Consider the following 22,858-nt stretch of genomic DNA (forward strand, 5'->3'; position numbering starts at 1 on the left):
TACAATCCTTGGTTACAATTTCCATTAATTTCCAAAATTTTTACCTAATATTTGTATCAAAAGGAAATAAAATTGAGCTTAGAGGCATCAAAGGGAAACCAAGTAAAGTGAGAAGCTCTAATACTTTAACAAAATTGCTAAAAAATGGAAACCAAGGTGTAGTTACACAATTGTTTTCATTAGATGTTCCAATATCCATATCCTTTACTCTAATGCATATTCAAAAAGTTATCAACAATCATGTTATGGTATTTAGAGAAATGCATAAGGGTCTTCCACCTATCAAATATCATGACCATTCTATTCATTTTCAACCTAAAAGTGTATCGCCTAATATTAGTCCTTATAGATATCCAGATGTAGAAAAGAGTGAGATTAAGCATATGTTCAAGAAATGTTAGAGGTGTGTATCATTCAACCTAGATAAAGTGCTTTATCTTCACCAATGGTGATGGTTGTCAAAAGGGATGGTTCATGGAATATGCGTACATACTACAAACATCTTAACAAAATGACAATACAAGTTAAGTTTCCTATTCCTATCATTGATGAATTATTATATGAATTGCATGGAGAAATATTCTTTACTAAGTTGGATCTTTATTTTGGATATCATCAAATCAGAATTATCCAAGAAGACATTCCCAAAACAACCTTTAGAACACATGAAGGTCATTGTGAACCTTTGGTTATATCATTTGGACCTGGAAATGCACCTTCAACATTTCAAATCTTAATGAATTATATTTTCAAACCCTTTCTTATAAAATTTGTGCTAGTATCTTTTGATGATATACTAATTTACAACAAATCATAGGAAGAGCATGTACAACATGTTCACAGGGTCTTGAAATTGTTGGAAGAGAAGAAACTATATGAAAATCCTTCCAAGTGTGCCTTTGGGTTTAAATAAGAGGAATATTGGGTCATATTGTATCACATGATGGTGTCAAGGTGGATCCTAACAAAATAAAATTTATGAGGGAATGGTCAATCCCTAATACTTAAAGAAACTCAGAGGATTTTTAGGATTAGTACGATATTAATGCAAATTTGTCAATAATTATAGTCAAATAGAAGCACCTCTAACAAAATTATTGAAGAAGGAAACATTTTCTTGGACTAAAGTAGCAACCAAATAGTTTGAAGAATTAAAGAGGCTATGTATACAATTCCCATTTTGGAGACAACTAACTTCACAAAAATATTCATTGTGGATTGTGATGCCTTAGGGCATGGCATTGGTACATTTTTTATACAAGAAGTAACACTTCTTACCTTTGAAAATTTTGAACTTAAAGGAAAGAACCTACTAAGAACTGTCTATGAAAAAGAAATGTTGGTCATACAACATGTAGTTAAGAAATAACATCCATACCTACTAGGAAGACACTCAAAAGTAAAAATAGATCATGATATTCTAAATTACTTCTTGGAGAAAAGAGTATATTTAGAAGAGAAACAAAAATGTTTCACAAATATGTTGGTTTATGACTTTGAAATTATCTACAAAAAGGGAAACATTTTTTTTTTGTAGATGCATTCTCAAGCAAAGAGGAAGACACAAATGGTTTACTATGTGGTATTTCCATTCCAAAATATTACTAGATGGAAGAAGCAAGGATAAAATGGTAGAAAGATGAGTATATATGCAAGATCATTCAACAACTACAGGAGGACCATGATGTAGTAGAAAAAACTTACATGGAAAAATTATTTGTTATAGTATCAAGATCACTTATTCTTATGTAATAATTTTCAACTCCAACACAACGTCCTATTGAAATTACACACTTCTCCTATAGGAATAATGGAAAGACTATTGGATATGGTATCAAGATCACTTATACTTATGTAATAATTCTCAACTCAAACACAAGGTCCTATTGGAATTATACACTTCTCCTATAGCATGACATTCAGGGTTCTTGAAGAAATACAATAGGATCAAGATTTTTTTATTTGGAAAGTCTTAAATTAGATGTGAAAACGTTTGTGGTAGAATGTGTGGTATGCCAACAAAATAAAGGAGATACTATCAAGACCCCACGGCTCCTTCAACCATTAGCCAGACATTGGGAATAAATTTCAATTGATTTTATTGCAAGTTTACCCAAATATGAAGGAAAGAGTGTCATTATGGTGGTGGTAGATCAATTGACAAAGTGTGTCCACTTTTTCTCTCTTTCTCGTCCTCTTAAACCAAGTATTGTGGCAAAAGAATTCATGGAAATAGTTTGAAAGCTACATGCAATACCAAATATTATTGTAAGTGATGGAGGTCTAATTTTCACTTATAAATTTTGGACTGAAATTGTTGGTAGTGTGATCCCCCAAGGACAGTTTTGGGGCTAAAAGCCCATGTTTGAGTCAAATTTTGTAATAAAATTGTAAAGACTCTACATTTTGTGGTCACAGAGCGTGAAGGTGTCATAAGTCATCAAGGGTTGTCTGCCCTTAGTTTTGTAAAGTAAAGTCGGTTGTAAGAGATCTACCCATGGTCCGCGAACCATGGGATTGTATAAAAAGAGCTAAGATCTAAGTAGTTTGAGAGACACAAAATGTAAGAAAGTCGTAGCTCTGAAGTAAGAAGTCTAAGTCTTGGGTTGTAGCGTAGGTAGAGGCTTTGCAGCTGAGTGCACAGAGGCCTAGGGTAGAAGTCCACAGTTGAGTGCGCGAACCCCTGCAGTTGTGTGTGTAGGGTGGATAGAGTCTGTAATCACTTAGAAGATATCAATAAAGAGAAATATTCGGAAATTCCCGTGTCTTTGTTCTGTTGATGCATCTTGATATGTTATGTATGAATTTCCTTTATTATGCTTATGTGATGCACAAATGAATGCAATTACATTGAATAATTGAATGCATTTACAAATATCTATTTATGCGGTGTTAACTATAATTGGTTGATAAGATAAGCAAGTCACTTAGACTAATTGGGGAATCTGCATGGCACGTTGCCATAGCAGCGTGAAAGTACCCGAGCAGCAAGCTAGGGCTGCGTGAAGGTCGATCATACCCTTTCGTGGAGGTATTGAAGGAAGGGATCAAGGGCTCGTCTTGCAAGCCCTAGAGCGAAGCAACCTACAGGAAGGCAAGGATAGAGGGAATCAAACAACATCACAACCATCTCAGGGTGAGGTAACTTGGTTCCAACATCCCCCCATACTGCTTCGGGTGAGACTTCGGTCTGCATTCCACGGGTTGATGCCGAAAGGGCCAGTAGTGTAGGGATTTGTTTGGCTAATTAACGCTAAACCTGGGTTAGGCCCCCTCAAGCCAAAAAATCTACCACCAATCCGACATTAATGCACTGAATATGGGGGGAACGGTCGGATTTGAATTCAAAATTCCCTATAAATTACATGTTGTTGTCCAGCAAGAAACACTTGGCAGTTTGAGAATTGAGTTATTGAGTTCTCAGGCACATATGAATCGCGAGCAATACGATATTCTAATAGCTACTAAGGTATTTGGGACTTTTTCAATGGAAACACAAGAATTCTTACATAAAATCATGTTAGCACCCCCAGAAATTATAAATACCAAACAAGCAGTAGAGGAATCAGCAGAGGAAATGGAAAGAGCGGCAGAAGTAGTTTCTCCGGAAGTGGCCAAAGTATTGGTAGAGGTCCCTAAATCTCTGAGAATGCCGAGACCAATGCCAACCCTAACTAAAGAGACTATGAAGGAAAAGAAGGGCAAGCAACCTACCATACTAGTGCGCACATCGCCAAGGAGAAATCCACCAAAGCCCATTGTACATGAGAAAGGAAAGGCTATAAACCTAGAACTAGAGGAGGAAGATATCGAAGACATCCGGATGGACGATGAGGATGTGGGAACAAAAGTGGAGGTTGAAGCCTAGGGTGCGGACCCTATTACGTGGTTGCTGGAGTATGTCCCTTTGTGCAAGCCTAAGTCCAAGGTCCCAAAGGTTATTGATGAGAGTAAGACTCCCCTGCAAACCCCTCTGCTGCCAGAAGAAATTGTTTTCGACGGTCTGCACTTAGCATGAGTGCTCCTACTGAAGCTTGATGACTGGGACTTGGCAGACCACGAGAAGTTCCCACACTTGGCGACCAAGCAGCTGATGCACCACATCATAGATATGAATACGAGAATGACTGCACTGGAGCTGTGGAGGTGGATCAAGGGAGTATAAAAGGCAGGCTTTCTCAACCCGCTCTAGGTGCCGCACTATAAGTGCACCTCGGTGAGAATTTTGGTCATCAAGCAGCTACTACGCTTGGTGCATGATGGGTATTTGTGGCTGGAGGAGCCGATACCCATCATAGATAGGTTGATTTAATGAATAACGCACCTATCATATACAGGTGAGAATCTAGCCATGATCTTTGGCAGAAAGGGTGGTGAGTAGGCTCTCGTAGAGTCAATGAAGGAAAAATTCAAGCTAGTGAAGAAGCTATGCGGGTATGCTATATCCAACATCTGCGACCTTGCTATGAAGGTAGTGACACAGATCCTCACAGGGAAGGTAGTGAGGAAATGTCGCACTGATGAAGTGTCAGTTTTTGTCGTCACACTCGCACAACAGTGCACTAAAGGAGTCTAGTTTAACTGGTTGGATTACCTTTGTGGAGATTTCTTGGTGAACTGCCGCGCAGCACAAGAGCTCAGCAAGACATTCCACTATGTGTGACTCTTGCTGTCAATTGTGTTGGTAGCGTGGGAGCTACCAGAGGACAACCAATTCCCTTCGGTTGCACCAGACATCCCTGAAGCAGCGAAGTACGCTTCGCTATGGGCGACCAAGGGTGCGTAGCAAGTTCGGGATAGCAAGATCTTCTGCATATTGATGGAGATGAACATTGGGATGGCCATCAATCGCAAGCTGCGATTTTCAACCACAGTGTATGCCAACATGCATGGCTACGCCGAGTTTAATGTTGATTTCCATCGAATATCCATCAGGGCACAGAAGGACCCTACGCAGAAGTGGTACGAATTGTCGTATCTACCATGGATGATGCCATTGATGCGATGCTTGACTAATTGCTGGCAGAGTGGTGCACTACCACAGACTTGGTGGTTAGCGGGAGAAATTCCACTGTGCAGAAGAAGAAGGAGGAGGCCAAGCTGAAGATGGCATAACTGGTCGAGAAAAGGAAAAAGGAGGCCACTAATAAGTCCCTGGTAGGAAAGCAGACAGGTGGAACAGAGCGTGGCTCTGACAAAAGAGGAAGAAATAGAACAACATAGTGTGGGCCATTAGGAGACGTCTGCCTGCATTAAGCACCCAAGAGAGCTAGAGAAGGGAGTGTCCAGGAAGAAATCAAAGGTGACCAAGACCTCATTGGACCCTATCACATTGACATAGGGCGACTTACATGATATCAATGACACAGTCACGAATGTCACTGTAGAGGCCCTGCAACAATTCGAATAATAGCAACAGATCATCCTAGGGGCTATCCAGACCTGGTTGTAGGAGTTGCAAACCCATGTGTCGCAGGATGGCACGATGTCTACCAGCTTGGCTATCGGCACTTCAGAGGCTGTCGATATGCTACGCACAAAGGCTTCCAGTGCGATAGTGTTGTCGGATGGAGCATTGACCAAAAAAATGAGGCTGAAAGGCCCACTGTTAGCACTCTGAAGGGAGTTGGCTTGAACCTAGCAACACTTCCATGTGAAGCACTCCACCTCTTACAGGATGGAGTAATTGCAGAACTGAGGGCCCGAGAGCACTGTGCCCTCCAGGTGATCAGTGAACAATGAATCAACAATGAGCAGATGGCCCTATAGAGAAATGTTTCCATCACCGCTGAGAACAAGGCAACCAATCAGAGCAAGAGGATTATGCGGGTCTTTGAGGAGGCATGCCGAATGGTCCCAGAATTGGCCATTCTGGAAGAGGAGCTAGTTGAGGTACGCATCCACAAGTTGGCCACAAGGGTGTGTGACACTCGGACTGAGATGGCGTGGGTTCAGTTGGAGTTGAACCTGCAAATTACCAAGTTACAATTGAGGGCCCAACTTTCCACATTGCCAAAAGTAAAGAAACAACGGGAAACTGCTATCACAGAGGCAGTAGCGACATTAGATAGTGTAGTAGCAGACTGCATGTAGTTATTTGAGAAATCATTTGAGGTCCTCACAAGCCTGCAAGAGGACCCCAATATACAAAGGCTAGAGATGGAAGCGCACAAGCTACAACAATGTTATGATGAGGTTAATGGCAAAACGTGAACCGTCGCATTGACACAGAGGTTAGCTAAGCTGTAGGAGGTCAAGCATCTGAAGAAACAGGTGGACGCAGGGCTGCACAAGGAAGAAGTGTGGAAGGTGAGACTAAAGCCCTGGCTAGAGGAAGCTTATGCAGTCACAAGAAATATTGAAGGCAAGCTTGTGACTCTGCACGAAGCACAATAAAAGCTTCAGGCTGATAGTGCAGGAGCAGTGACCGAGCAGACAGTGGAAAGCATGAAGTAGGTAGTAGCTCAGTGCACGACCGAGGTAGCGGTCATACAGGTCGAGCTGGAAGGACTTCGCACAAAGATCTCCGCACCTACTGAGTGACTCGAGGGCGAGTCACGATGTTTGTGTTAGGGGCCTATTGGGAGCAGGATCCTCCAAGGACATTTTTGGGGCTAAAAGCCCATGTTTGAGTCAAATTTTCTAATAAAAGTGTAAAGACTCCGCTTTTGTGGTCATGGAGTGCGAAGGTTTCATAAGTCATTAAGGGTTGTCTGCCCTTAGTTTTGTAAAGTAAATTCGGTTGTAATGGATCTACCCATGGTTCGTGGACCATGGGATTGTATAAAAAGAGCTAAGCTCTAAGTAGTTTGAGAGACAGAAAATGCAAGAAAGTCGTAGCTCTGAAGTAAGAAGTCTAAGTCTTGGGTTGTAGCGTAGGTAGAGGCTCTGCAGCTGAGTGCATAGAGGCCTAGGGTAGAAGTCTGTAGCTCAGTGCGCGGACCCCTACAGCTGTGTGTGCAAGGTGAATAGAGTCTGTAATCACTTGGAAGATATCAATAAAGAGAAATATTCGGCAATTCTTGTGTCTTTGTTCTGTTGATGCATCTTGATATGTTATGTATGAATTTCCTTTATTATGCTTATGTGATGCATGAATGAATGCAATTACATTGAATAATTGAATGCATTTACGAATATCTGTTTACGCGGTGTTAACTATAATTGTTTAATAAGATAAGCAAGTCACTTAGATTAATTGGGGAATCTACATGGAAGGCTGCAATAGCAGCGCGAAAGTACCTGAGCAATAAGATAGGGTTGCGCGAAGGTCGATCATACCCTTTCGTAGAGGTATTGAAGGACAGAATCAAGGGATCATCTTACAAGCCCTAGAGCAAAGCGACCTATGCGAAGGAAGGGATAGAGGGAATCAAACGACATCACAACCATCTCAGGGTGCGGAAACTTGGTTCCAGCATCCCCCCATACTGCTTTGGGTGAGACTTCGATCCACACTCCGTGGGCTGATGTCGAAAGGGCCAGTAGTGTAGGGATTTGTTTGGCTAATTAACGCTCAACCTAGGTCAGGCCCCCTCAAGCCAACGTAAATATTTTCTTGTTTGAGTACTCAATTGGGTCACAAGTCGTCTTACCATCCTCAAACTAATGGGAAAATTGAGATTGTGAATAAATGTTTAGAAGGATATCTATGTTGCTTTGGATATCATAAATAGACATAATGACTCAAATGGTTTCCCTTTGAAGAATGGTGGTACAATGAATCCTTCCATACTTCATAAAAAATGCCATCATTTATGGATCTTTGCAGATATCATCCCCCATCCCTCACATCACCCTTGAAAGGTTTATAAGGGATCAAGCAGTAGAGGACCACATCGAACACCAACAAGAGGTTCTCAAACTATTGAAGGACAACTTGATTGTGGCACAAAATAGGATGAAACAAAAAGTAGATCAACATCATAGTGAAAGGGAATTTGAAGTGGGGATTGGGTACTTTTGAGACTAAAACCATATAAACAATGGCCCTCAAGAAAAAAAGGAAAGAAAATGAATTAGCTCCAAGTTAATATGGCCCCCTATAAGGTGCTATAGATAATTGAAAGTATGACCTACAAATTGGAGTTGTCTCCATCTTCACATGTACATCTAGTCCTCAATGTTTCTTGCTTTAAGAAGGTAATTGATGATAACATCCTAATCAAAACTATTATTCTAGAGATTAATGAAGAAGGAAAAATAATACTATAAATAGAAACAATTTTGGGAACAAGGACTAAGAATTTGAGAAATTGAGCGATACTGGGTACCCCATCAAATAAGGGAACCTACTAGTGGAAGAAGCAACATGGGAAGATGAGTTGATCATGTAGAAATGCCCATAGATAGTCAAGTGTTGAGGAAAAAATTTCTTTGAAGGAAAGGTGCATGTTAAGTCCTATATAAGCCCCATATTAACCCAAAAATCCTTTATTAAGCCCTAGATGTTGAACGATTATATTTCTATTGTTATATTTTTATGTAGGATAGAACCACTCAAGGTCCCACTTGATTATAATTGTATCCTCTCTCTCTCTCTCTCTCTCTCTCTCTCTCTCTCTATATATATATATATATATATATATATATATATATGTATGTATGTATGTATGTATGTATGTATGTATGTATGTATGTATGTATGTATGTATGTATGTATGTATGTATGTATGTATGTATGTATGTATGTATGTATGTATGTATTAATATCATATGCATATATCCAGACGTTAGAATATTGATTCTAAATCAAATTTCAATATTTTGGATATTGGAATCTATTCTGGTAAATCAAATTTATGGATATATAAAATAATAACTATTTCTATCTGTATCTCCCATATATATGGTGGATATTATATATATTTATTCTATTCATGTTTCTCATTCCTTAATTTTGATAAAAAAGGAGTTTCGTTATGATAAGAGTACTTGGTCTACTATGGGATCCATTATCATCATGGGTAGAATTCTCATGTTCGATCATCTTATTTGGGATATATTATGGATTTATTGCTACATTGCCTTTTAGTCCCTATAAAACCTATCCATGAGATCCTTATTTTTGGGAGAAACTCTCTATGGTATAATAGCCATAAGTGTTTCTATTATAGGACAATTAATAGTCTTTTTGTCCATGTATTGTTCACCCATCTATGCAGACCTATGGAAACCTCATGCAATAACTTTATTAGTTGTATCTACACACACACACACACACACACACTAAGGATTTATAGTCTTAAGATCATCATATATTGTTTGTTCTTTGTATTTATTGTAAAACGAGGTTTCTCCTTGAAGTAGATTATAATCACTGGTTTCTTATCATTTTGAAGGTGCAATTATCATAACATTTAATCTTCCTATTCTCCTTTTCAAGAATTTTATTCTTCCCTAAAAATTATGTATATAAAGGCATGAGTAGAGGAGTACTTACTATTTTATGTTTCGTGACCTTGGATGTTTTTTTCTAGTTCTTGGAAAGTAATGGTCTCTTCTACTTCAAGAGTTGTAGCGTTTTCTTCTTCTTCATCATATACCTCAAAATTATCAAATAATATATGACATCATGTGGATATGTAGGTTTATAACACAAATGGTTTTATAATTTCACATTTACCTAATATAGTTATGGAATTATCAAGCAAATTATCAAATAACAAGTGGCATCTTGTGGATACTTAGGTTTATAAAGAAAATGGCTTTACCTTTTCACATTTACCTAATGCAATTATAAAATTACCACACAAATTATAAAATAACAAATGACATCTTGAAGATATATATATTTATAAACAAATGATTACCATGATATTATAATATAGATTAAATGAATCTTCATATGAACTTATGAAATGCATTGTCATAATCTATGCATTATACCACTAGGATCTTAATTTTATAAGAGAGAAAATTATTTTGATCCATCTATATCAACCAAATTTACTAATATATTTGTATATATATTTATGTGTTATGCACAACAACAACAAAAAAATTCATTTTTTTTAGCAACACATATTTGGTCATTTCATCAAAGCCAAAAATAACACCATGTGGTAGTTGAGATGGAAGGCATGAGTCACCCATAGGTCAAAATAACACAAAATATTTATCCATGTATATGGTTTCTTATGTGAAGTTTGATGATACGGAGAACAAACAAACACCAAACACTAACGAAGGAAATGAAAAAATCCATGGGGCATAACTTTCCTTTCTCATCATTAAATGGATATTATAATGGATGGAGAAATATCTAGAATTATGTTAGCACTATGAGATTCTAGAGATAACCAGGAAAAAATAATTCTAAAAATTCTATTTATCGAAAATTAATTGGGATTCACCCATGGGGCATAGAATATACGGTGATAGGGTGTACTATTAAGTCACTCCTTGATGTGAAGGTCACCGATTCAAAACTTTGTGAGAAAAAATATAGTCATGTTAAGGGTTCTTGTGGCCTAGGTTGGTTGTGATCCCTAGATGATTTTGACAACTTAGATTCCCTTGGGTGTGGTTTCTCAAGCCACTAGTTAAGCCTGCTGTAATCTTTGTTGAACTCAGAACACTTGACAAAAAAATTAAAATTGGGATTCACATATAAGTGTCCCACTGGAGTTCACATGCAACTAAAAATTCACTCTATTTAATAGACGAGATTACTATACTTTAACACTCCCCCTTAATCTACACTGTTACATTTACTAAGAATGCCTAATTGTTGTCTCTGAAACTCAAAAACATTTCTTCCGAATGGCTTGGAGAAGAGAACTGCTAGTTGATCTTTAGATGCACAAAATTGAAGAGATATATCCTCACTATTGACAAGCTCAGAAATGAAGTGACATATGGTATCAATGTGTTTATATTTTCAGTTAGAGACATGATTTTTGGAAAGTTCAATAGCTGAATTATTATCATAGAAAATAGGAGTTGGTTCCTTTTTCTTTTCAAGATGAGAATCATTTATCAATCTTCTTAACCAAACTTCCTATCATGCTACTCCTGTTGTTGCTACATACTCTACTTTTTTTTTTTATCAAATCACAACAATGGGATACTTCTTGGATGCCCATGAAATTAATCTTGTACCTAGGTGGAATGCATAACTGGAGGTACTCTTTCTATCATCAATTCTTCTAAAAAATTCACTATCTATGTAACAAACAAGATGGATATCCTTTGAATTAGTGTATAAATTTCCATACTATATTGTTCTTGCAATACACCTTAAAATATTTTTTCTTTTTGTCCAATTAGTTTCTTTCGTTGAATCCATGAACTTGGATATAAGACTGACTGAATACATTATGTCAAGCCTTGTTGTTGTAAGATACATTAGTTTTCCTACTAGTTGCTTGTATAAGGTGGAATTGACTAATGTATTGTTGTCATCATTACTTATGTTTGTTCCTGGGACAGTTGGTGTGTTTGTTGGCTTGCATTTACTCATCTTGAATCTTGTCAAAATATTATTTCTATACTTTCTTTAACAAATAAGATTCCTTTTTTAGACTATTCAAATTCTATTCCAAGAAAATATTCATGTGAACAAGATTAGTCATCTCAAATTCCTTCTCCATAGTTGTTCGAAAATATTCAAGCTACAAATTTCCTATATAAATCATATCATCAACATAAATGCAAACAATTAAAATATTACCTTGTAGATATTTTTTGTATAGAGAGAGGGTTCATTATTATTGTGTTTATATCCCTTTTTGAGAAGATATGAATCATTTACAATGTACCATGCCCCAGGGGCTTGTTTTAAACCATAGAAAGTCTTCTTTAACTTGCGAAATTTCTATTCTTCACCCTTGATTTCATACCCTCAGAGTTGATCTACATAAAATTATTCCTTTAAGGTTCCATTTAAAAAGGCTTGTTTGACATCCATTTGATAAAATGGCCAATGATTTGGTGTTATTGCTAATATTGTTATGATAGTATCCAATCTTGTTATTGCGGCAGAGGTTTCTTCATAATCCACTCCAGGCTATTGTGTAAAGCCTTTTGCTAACAATCTAACTTTATGCTTTTCAATTTCCCGCTTTTCATTAAACGTGGTCTTGTAGACCCATTTCCCTCCAATGCTTATTTTTCCTTTTGGTAGATATAGAAGACTCCAGGTATCATTCCTTTCTATGGCTGCAAATTTTTCATTCATAGGTTCAACACATTCTTTCTTTTCACAACTTCTTCAAAATGTGTTGGCTCACAAGACAATAAAGCAATATGTACTTGTTCATTATCTATTTATTCATAAATCTCTCTAAAACTTCTTGTTTTCTGTAAAATGGTTGATTCATATTCACTGCTTGAGGATGGACTATGCACATTATGTATTCCTTGGTTTGTGTCTTCAGCTGGAACTTGTAGGCATGGAAATCCTTGTCTTGGTTTTTCAACTTCTATTGCATCACCCTGTTCAAATGCATGGGCATAAATTTGATTCATGGTTGTCCCTTTATATTGATCATTCCATATTTGATTTTCAAGGAATTTAACATCTCTTAAAATAATTATTTTCTTGGAGATAGGATTGTACAATTTGTAACCCTTGGATTGTACATTTGTTTCCCACAGACTGTAGGTTGAGAGTTTTTTGTATTCCCTGCCCACCAGATCTCTAGCTACAGGTTCCAGTCTTTCTCTCTCATTGCTTCCTTTTCTTTTTCTGTGTGTGTGTGGCCTCTCTCTCCAACAACACTTCCCCCCTATCCCATTCTTGGACATAACTACTTTCCTAGACAATTAGGGTCAAGTTCCACCATAACAATCCTTCATACATTCTCCAGGAGTACTTAAATTTTGTCATTACTTATTATCTGGTATATACACATGTGCACAAATTCAATATGAACGAGAATATAACATTCTTAGTTTCCTTTGATTGATTTATCTCTAATACACTACAAAAGCAACTTCTAATTAATTCATTTCCAATATACCACCAAAACAACTTCTAATCAATTTGTCTACTATAAAAATTAAAAACAAAGTCTTAATTAAACCCCTCCAAAACCATAAATGAATGTAGACACATTTAATAGACCTGAGAGGATATTACTGTGACCTGCACTATTAGGTATTAGACTTATTTACATGCACTCGAACAACTCATTCACACTTACGAGATATTAGGTATTAGACTTATATTTGATATATCTAAATAGTAAAATCTTAGATCCTCAAAATCGACCATATTTATTCCTTTCAATAATGTTCGGATAATGTTATTTCTTCAGTGACAAAGTTGAAAGCAATATTTTGCGTTTATGTCGCTTAGGAGATACACGTAACAATTTACGTCTCTTCGATACGTTTATTGCCGTGACATGCCCTTTCTTTTTACTGCGTGGCGGACAGTTTTCAAACTTACCATCCTTTTTCTATTTGGCTTTTGAGAAAGTAGGTAGCATCTTTATTCAAACGTGGCCCCGCTTATCAGGGTTGGAATTTGACGGGCAAAATGCCCATCATCAGGGTTGGAATTTGACGGCAAAATGCCTGTCATAAGGTATTTTAACCGTATTTTACGTTCAAAAATTAAAAGAAACCGTTTTTTGCGCTGGGTTTTGAAAGTTATAAAACGTATTTTTGACGGTTCACTTTTTAACGAAAACTTCATTACTACCTTCTAAAACCACTGAAAACATGCATGGCAACAGTTCTGGAATTTGATCGCACGTATTTACTCGTAATATGTTTTATTGACTTATCAATAATTAAACCTTGTAATATGTGGTATTTGGAATTTGTGCCATAATATTTGTTTTTATGGAAATAAATTAAGTTCATATTATTTAAAGTTATATGTGAATATTTGATGATCAATAATTAAGTGTTGTAATATTTGGAATTTATATTAATAATATTTGTTTTTGTTTAAATAAATTAATTTTATGTTATTTATATTTAAATAAATTAAGTTCATGTATTGTGTTGGTTTTATTAAAAATTCATCTTTTAGGTTAATTCCATCTGATTATGATGATGGAGAGGAATGTCAAAAATAGTTTTGGTCAATTTCAAAGTCTTTGAGATCGAAATTTATTTTTGGGAAGTTTTATTGGTTTATATTGGTGAAAGAAATCCATTTGTTTTTACTGAAATTGCAACATTTAAATTATTTAATAGAAATCCAAATTGAGAATATTGAAATAGGAATGATTGTAATAACAATTAGTTGGGCGTGAGTAAAATAGATTTCTGGATATACCCATAATTTTTGTATCATGTCTTTGGAAGAATAACTCATAAGTGGAATCTGGATGATATGGGAATTGTAGATCCCATCTATGAGTAAAACAACCTTCATGATTCAACAAATCATTTAGTTATGGTTATGTTTTTTTTCTTTTCTTATTATAAATCTGTGAGAAAAATTAACATAATTGTGTGATTGAAAAGTATTTTTTTAATTAAAGCTTTATTAATGAAGAGTCAATTTTTTATCAAAACATTATGATTGAAAGAAAAAATTTTAAACATAACGTTCCTTGATGGGTAACATAAAGACCCAAAACGTTAAAAAAAAAAATTATGTGGCGAATAATGAAGAATCCAAATTCGAACCCTGCCACTTATTATCAACAAAGCTCGCACTCGCACTAAGGGATTTGGGTTGCGCGCCGATTTATCCGTGTGCCGGGAAACATTGTAAAAATGAGAGGCATTAAAACACGATCCAGGCGGCAATGTGAATACATACCGGCTTTTACTTTCCCAAATAAAAGTAGTACAACACCCATCCTAAAGAGAACAAGGAAATCACATTCAATCATTTCTAACACCGATTTAATTTTCCGATTCCATCTTGAAGTGACATGCATTTAGATGATTAAGAAAAAAATATTATTTAAGTGGTCGAAGTTGAATGGAACAAACAAGAAAACAAAAAGATATTCTTTTGAAAATTCTAAAAATGACTGTGATGAGCTTTGAATAATTTATTAACGATTTTCTAAATTATTCAATTAATTGAATTCCTGATATCTCTTTTTAATCATTTTAGGTTGTACATCATAAAAGTATTATTTTTATATATTTTATTATATTTTTAATAAATAATATAAATTTATTTTATTTTAAATTTATTTAAGGTTGAGAGAAATATTTTTTTCCAAATTGCAAATTTTTTATTAAGTTTTGTTTAAAAAAAAAAATATCTATTATGAGAAATTTGGTTTTTCCCATTTCAAATTAACATGAATCTACGCCTGTTAATTATATCTTAAATATCATGGTTATGAATCATTATTATTTTAATTTGATGTGGTTATTTTGAATATTTTTCTACAAATTTTTATTTCTATTATTATTAATAAACACAAAATTACAATATAACTAATTGAACTGAATTATTTATTATTTATTATTACTTTTTTAACTAAGCCTACATTATATTTTATTATTATTATCTTTTGAGGGGTTGAAGGAATGGGAGGGGTACTCTATGGTCTTTAGGAGGACAAAGTATAGAGTTACTCATGTGGTCTTATATGAAAAATAATCAAGTAGAGATATATGCTCTCTAATAAGGATTTTTGTTAGCCAAAGAACATCATGTTGACACGTGATTATGAGAGATTCTCTCCTAATCCTGCACTATCTTGTTAAATATTCTCCCCAAAGGAGAAATCTATGGAAAACATCATGAGAAGAATCATGAAATTTGTGGAAGATATCCCACTAAAAGCATACTTCCATGTCCTAAGAGACTTCAACACATAAGCAAAAAAATATGGTATTGAGGGGTGTAAATTAAAGATAGGTGAGTTAAAGATTAATGGCCAAATCTATGTTTCCCTAATGGCAACTAAAGTCTATTAAAAAACCTCCCTAGTAGGGTTATATGTTGTAAATTTTGTGTTTTGTTGATGCAATTTTGTAAGATATTCACCTACAAAACCCCTCTTTTTGTTGTTGCAATATATCCAAAGAAAATCATGTATTCCTATTGAAAATGAGAAAACAATTGGAAAGTGTGGATGAATTAACTTTGTAATGCTTGAACCAAACACATAATTATATAATACAAATACCCTTTCCAGTTAAAAAGGATGATTATTTTTTGATATAACGCTCCAACTAATGTCTTACTAGGGCTATAAAGAGTCTAACGGCTCAATAAGACAAATCATAATCTCTAAATAAATTTTAACAATATTTTAACTATAACTCCAATAATAATAATAAGATCATTTTGGAGTGCTAGGCATGATGGTCAAAAGCATATGTTTCCTAATATAAAGGCACATATTCAAATCCAATAAAAAGTAGACCATGTATGATTTCTTAAACTTTAGCACTCAAATCACTATGCATAGGAAAATCTTCATACACAAATTTGGTCTCTAACTTAACCTTAATGTTAAAATTAAATTAATATTATTTCACACTTGATAAATTCACTTATAAAAATTGAAAGTATCTCTTTTCATATATGTAAGTGAATCTATCAAGTGTGAAGAGATAATCTCAAATTTACAAGTGTGAAAAGAAATTAGCACAACAGGACTCAACTTTAATCTCTAACTTAGATTTTCGTAATCTATCTCCTCATGCGCAATCTTGCATTTCATATTCTAAAAAATCTTTATACAATTCTAATTTAACAGAAAATTTCATAAGTTAACACTATTTTTGGAAAAGTCTTCAAAATCTTCTCTTTTATTGTTAATCGGCCATCAATTAAAACTTCTTCCCCAATTTATCTTTGGAATTTCATCCAGTTAACGCAACCTCAATTAATGTACCAAATGCCAATTAACATTACAAACTTTTCGCCATTATCATCAACCGAGTCACTAAGCCACTGAACCATCAACAGAACCAAAGTTTGAACCTCGTTCTTTCAACTTATCCACTTGGCAAAATGTAATGTTGATTAAATAGAAATAGTTATATTAATTGCAATTCCATTAACATCATCATTTGAAGATCCCTGGGTAGTTTAAATTAGCCTAGCCACTTAACCTCAAAATTATATCTCCATTAACTTATCTCAACAAAAAAATATATTTCCATTAATTTATCTCATCAAAAATTATATTTCCATTAATTTGTGTCAACAAAGACGCAGGGGATGATGGCTTAAAAAATGTCCGAAGAATTTAGGATATGCAGCTTAGGTTTATATCATGTTAGCTATTAAAAATATAGGATGTGTAGCTTAGGTTTATATCATTTTGGCTATTAAAAATATATGTAATAAGTATTAATATTATATTTTAATTTAAAATTTTAATTTAAAATTTTAACATTAATGTTGCGTGGCAAAGTCTCCTTTATGTTTCTCAAAGTTTGATTTGTAAATTTAGTTTGTTTGAATTTTTCCACCTTTAAGTAATTGATTCTAAAATTTTGATTTTTTTAAAAGTAACTTAAAATTATCCCTGTACCACCCGGATGCGGGTGATATTATGAGTAGTTAATGGCCATACGAGCGACGCCGGCGTTGGGCGCCATCGTAGAGCAAGTAGGCGACTTTTGTCAGCGCATTAAGTCCCATTAATGAGGAATTGGGTGAACAACATGCGTAGTAAGTACTTCAGGATGATGAGCATACGATCTATATCAATTGCCCAGAGCTCGACACTCTCTCTGGCTCATTATAGCAGAGACATTCCAGGTCGAATTGGTTCACAGGAGTTAGGTGCAGTGCCAAGCATTTGGAGGCCATCAGGGCTCCACCGAAGCCTGCAACAGGTCAGCCTCATCTGGTATGGTTATTGTTTTTTCCTTGGGTATATAACTGCAATTGGTCAGGTCACGGAGTCGGTTGAAGCTGTTTGGGCTGGGTGTTGGAATCATTCTGACAATTCTGGAAGTTATTTCGGGGTTCTGTTTTTTATCTGTGTGGTGCTTTCTCTGGGCATTTTCTACTCTGAGTACTGCTATCCTCGGTTTATTTCAAATTGGGGTGGGTCGTTCTTCTGCCTCATCCAACCCTTTTGTCCTCTCAGTTTATCACTTATTGCTGGTATGGCTCGACCTCGAGGAGGTTCCCGAAGGGGAAGAAATTCAGGCACACGGGGGGGGGGGGGGGTTAGAGGAAGGGGAGGTCCTGTTCCTTGACGCATCTCTCCGCTTGTTTCAGTCTCACCGACCTCTCCACCTTCCGACCACTCTGGTCCATCCCTCTCCAGTTCTTTCCACTCCTCCCGTTACACTTTTAAAAGCAAGCTAAACAAGCCTACTATCTCTGCTATTATCACGGTCATCTTCTCAGAGGAAGAAGATGACCTCCTTGGCTCTGCTGAACATTCAATAGACAGAAATCTCTCTCAGAATTCCAAGGACTCTCAAGGAGGCAGGGTAGAGGATACCCCCAATCTTCCAGAGGTGCAGCAGGATGAAGGTCATGAAGAGGATGAAGGTCTTCAGCAAACTTCCTCACACGAGGAGGTCATTATCTGTGCACCGGCGCAGTTCTCTGGCACTGTTCTGTATCCGGTGATGCCTCCTGGTCGCAGTATTACGGACGTTGAAGACAATGTAATGATTGATTGGGTCAGTTCTCCGTGCAAAGCCAATAGCGAAGATGCAGAGTTACCACCTCGGGCAGAATCAATCAACGGCGGAGATTGATGGAGCAGATCGGACGGCGGTGGAGGATTTCGGAAGGCCCTTTTTGGCGGAACTTTACGCCCCGAAAAGTCAGACTTGATGACGTCAGGCGAAAGCCACGCGTCAACAGGAGGCTTTATCGGGCTCGTTCATACGGAAACCGCTCGTTGGTCGACGGCGGTCCGATAAACTGGTGGTTTTTGTTAAGCGGTTTTGTGCTGCCGCTGATGTCCACGTCAGCTTTTTTTCAATGTAATGCTCCATCGTCTTCTTGTTTTTGCTTTTTGGTGGTGGTGTCTAGTTATACAGAGTCCTGGGCTCTCGTTTTTATCTATGTAAACAAACAGTCAAGAGCCGATGGCCGGAATTTTTCTGACAGAGGGCTGGCTTTAGCCCCCTCAGAGGTTGCTACCTCTTTGTAAATATTTTACTCTTTTCTTTTTACTTAATAGAATAGTCTTTACTCAGAAAAAAATAAAAAAAATAAAAAAAATTATCCCTATACCACATCAATGTTGTGCTTTTTATAAAGATTTTTTTATAAAATTAAAAAGATTGTAAGTGTAAATGAAATATTTATAAATTATTTTATTTATATTTAATTGTATTTAAATTTGAATTTAAATTTAATTATATATATATTTTTTTAATTATAAAATTTTGTTATATTTTACCATAAAAATAAATATAATTATTTATGTCAAATTTGTTCAACAATTTTCTAATATATTTTTTGAATATAAATATATATTTTGGATTTTAAGTTACTTCAATACCAAGTAAGAGTGCAATTGTGTATATTCAATTTTTTCTTTATGAATGCAATATATGCTTCAATGTTCCATGTTATCAAAAGATCATCTATAGACATCACAAAGTATACAACGATTTTGCCAACTTTCTTGAAAATCAAAGTTGCATAAATGCTTGAAATTGGTCTTCAAAAATTTCTCACTTAACTTTTCATACCATGTGTAAGGTTTTTTCTTTAAGCCATACGAAGATTTCATGAGTTTGCATACCTTATTGTTCTTTTCGCTTTACAACATATCCTTGTACTTCAAAAATTGCTCACTTAACTTTTCATACCATGTGCAAGGTTTTTTCTTTAGGCCATACGAAGATTTGATGAGTTTGCATACCTTATTGTTCTTTGCCCTTTACAACATATCCTTGTAGTTAAGAGGTAGCATTCTCTTTCAAGTATCCATTCAAGAAGGCTATTTTCACATCCATTTAATAAATCATCTACTTATTTTACATATCCAAAGCCAACAATGCATGTATGATAGCCTATTCTTTTGTCGGGGAAAAAATCTCCTCACACTCTAGGCCTTCTTTTGATGCATACCCTTTCACCACAAAACTCACATTACGTTTGTGAAGTGAGCCATGAAGATTGTACTTGTTCTTGAAAACCCACCTACAATCAATTTATTTAGTTCCAAATGGATAGGGGAAGCATACTCCTTTTCATGGCTTCTTTCCACTCATCATGAGAAGCAATTTCTTCAAAGGAAGTTGGTTCAAATTTATAAGATAAATTCAATTCATAACCATATAAAACATCGATATAATTTACATTGCCTAAATTTGAACTATCTTCATCACCTCCATCTTGCCTTGTAGAATTTATGGTTCCTATCTTTCCAACATCATCAATATGAACACTTTCAAGTGTCTTTATGTGTGACTTTGGACCATTATATGGTGGTCTAGGTTTCTCTATTGCTTGAGATGGTGGTTCTTTCCCATTAAGGTTTAGCCTTTTAATTCTCTTAATCATATCATCCAATTGAACTCCCTATTTTGGTGAAGTGGTTGGATCTTCTTCATGAGGGGAAGATGAGACTTCAAAAGGAGATTCTAGACATTGATCCAAGATAAGGATGCCCACTTCAAGATGTGGAATCTCATCAACAAAATCATGATATGTATTTACATGGGAAAATATATCGATATGATCAAAATTTTCCTCTATAGTTTTGCCAATCCCAATGGATTCAAGAAACACCACATCTCTAGAACGAATGAACTTTTTGTTTACCTCATAATAAAGCTAATATGCCTTGGTAATATTTGAGTAACCCAAGGAGTTTCCCTTTTGATTACTTGCACCAAGTTTGTTTCTTTGATTCTTAGGAAGGCATAGTAGGTGGAACCGAATACCTTTAGAGCCCTCACCAAAGGAATGAAACCATACCACATTCCATATGGAGTCTTATTCCCGGGGGAAGGAGATGGACTCATGTTTTTCACACATATTTCCCATAGAATTTTGTTATCCCAAAACATCAACTCCATATTCCTAAAAAAATAGCCTTAGATGTACCATATTCAAGTGTCATATTCAGTCTTTATGTTACACTATTCTACAAAGGATTATATTTAACAATAATTCGATGCTTTCTCATATGTTGATGAAGATAGATTTCAAACTCATTCAAAGTTTATTCCCCTCCATTATCAATACAAGCAACACCAATACAAGATTGAGCTTCATTTTCAATCCATGGATGAATTAAAAAAAAATCAAGTGCTTGAGGTTTATATTTCAACAAATAAACCCAACATATCTTGATATGGTCAACAATTAAAAAACATTCAATATAATTTTTAGATAAGGTAAATGCAATAGGCATAAGGCCACACAAATTAGAGTGTATCAGCTCTAGTGTTCTATGTCCTCTCATAGTGGAATCCTGAACATGTTTCTTGTTGTGTTTACCAAGGATACATAATTTACTTCAAATTCCATGGAATGGTGGTGATGAGCCTCTCAATTACCTTTATAATTGGTAAAAATTACAACCGAAAGATTGTACATTTAATTATCAATTAGAGGTTCATATGGAAATTTTGAATTTTCATGAACCATCTATACTAGTATGATTTGGACAAGATATTGTGATTCTCTCATAAGTCAACAAGAGAAATATACCTGCAATCCAATTCATACTTGCAAGAATGTAAAGAGAAAATTTGTAGGAAAGTAAAGGTCACACTTGCAGGTAACTAAATATCACACTCACGAGGAATAAATCACACTTGTAGGAAATAAATCACATAGACATCTAAGGTGAGTTGCTCCAATGTTGAAATGATCTTGGTTGTTACAACAAAAATGTAAATATGCATGCAATATAATGCAACAAATCTCAAACCATCAAACCACACTTTGTCCATAAAGGAAATAGGACTATCAATCAGAAATTGTCAACAACATATTCAAACTAAACCCAATCAAAAACATAACAATCATGATTCTAGGGAAAAAAATGATAGTGTTACACGAAGTTGTAGCAACAACATGAGTCACAAATTGCTACACAATTTCATGATAATTATTAATCCATAATTAATGTTAATATTAATGAATGAATTGCAATAGTAAACCTATGATACATAGTTGTAGCAGTATGAATTATTAGATTTGTTGAAATAAGCCTATGATACAGAGTTGCAATACAATATGGAATATCAAAATTAGAACAAAATTCATAGTTGCAACAATATGAAATATCCAAGTTACAACAACTAAAATTCAGAGTTGCAACAATGGAAATACTAGAGCTACAAAAATTGAACTTTAGATTTGCAGCAAAGGAAATATAAGAGTTACTTACTATTAGTAGAATTGTTGGAAATAAAACAAATATATAAAAAGATACTACAACTACTCTATAAATTACCAACAAATCCTACCTAAGGAGGAGGCCCTACCTCCTTAGATGAGGCATTGATTTATGAAATTCAGAAGATTCTAAATACTCAATAGACCATTGATTGAACCTAACTGAAAAGGAACTTTATATTGCAGGAAACCAAAAAATACAATGAAGGACTTAGTTGTGATTCTGACTTTGATTCACTCTCAATCACCTATTAACTTATTAACTACTTATATCAAGGAGAGAACCATTTTTTATACTTAATGTTCTATATTTAAATTAATAAAAAAATTAATGGATAACCATGATAATTAGGATGTTTCATCCTGTTACATTGTCTTTCCAAAATATAGCAAAAATTAGGAACATGCTAAATTAATCACCTATATTACAAGTGAAATTGATTCATTCATTCATTTCTAATCACCTACTTTCCCTTGTAATTTTCCTACATGAGGAGATTGATTTTTTGACTACCCCGTTGACCCACAAATGATAATTGGTTCGTTCATTAATGCATTGTTACAACTGGTGCAAAGTTATAACACATTTCCTTAGAGTTGCAACAATAGTCTTGAGTGAGTTGTAAAAATATCCAT

This window comes from Pinus tabuliformis, chromosome 9, assembly GCF_031772625.1.
Source record: "Pinus tabuliformis cultivar Carrire ecotype Pingquan chromosome 9, CPIR1, whole genome shotgun sequence".
Lineage (NCBI taxonomy): Eukaryota > Viridiplantae > Streptophyta > Pinopsida > Pinales > Pinaceae > Pinus > Pinus tabuliformis.